Raw genomic sequence first — 415 nt, 5'->3', positions numbered from 1 at the left:
ACTCTCTGAAGCATGATTCAGGACGTAAGAAACCATTCAGCTGCTCTGAGTGTGGCAACACATTTAGCAACAAGTCACACCTGAAGAGACACATGAGAACTCACACAGGAGAGAAGCCTTTCAGCTGCTCTGAGTGTGGCAACACATTTAGCAGAAAGTCACACCTGAAGAGACACATGATAACTCACACAGGAGAGAAGCCTTTCAGCTGCTCTGAGTGTGGCAACACATTTAGAAACCAGTCACACCTGAAGAGACACATGATAACTCACACAGGAGAGAAAAGATTTAGCTGCCGTGTTTGTAACATGAGATTTACCCAGCCTTCTGGCGTCAAAACACATAAATGTGTTGGTCCGATGGAACGAGAAGCTGATGGAGAAGACTGTGGAGGACCAGAACCAGCAAGAAGCTC

At 46.3% G+C, this 415-nt stretch overlaps 1 protein-coding gene and 1 long non-coding RNA gene across 2 annotated transcripts in view; one reads left to right on the top strand and one right to left on the bottom strand.

Annotated features, from left to right (window-relative positions):
• Positions 1-415, bottom strand: part of mpp4b (MAGUK p55 scaffold protein 4b) — a 28,966-nt gene that overhangs the window by 11,520 nt on the left and 17,031 nt on the right.
• Positions 270-415, top strand: part of LOC116674086 (uncharacterized) — a 3,226-nt gene continuing 3,080 nt past the window's right edge. The window contains exon 1 of the long non-coding RNA XR_004327960.1: positions 270-299. This is a non-coding gene — a long non-coding RNA (uncharacterized LOC116674086). The remainder of the gene's footprint in view (positions 300-415) is intronic.

Source organism: Etheostoma spectabile, chromosome 24 (genome assembly GCF_008692095.1).
Source record: "Etheostoma spectabile isolate EspeVRDwgs_2016 chromosome 24, UIUC_Espe_1.0, whole genome shotgun sequence".
NCBI lineage: Eukaryota > Metazoa > Chordata > Actinopteri > Perciformes > Percidae > Etheostoma > Etheostoma spectabile.
This window is presented reverse-complemented; position numbering and strand designations above follow the sequence as displayed.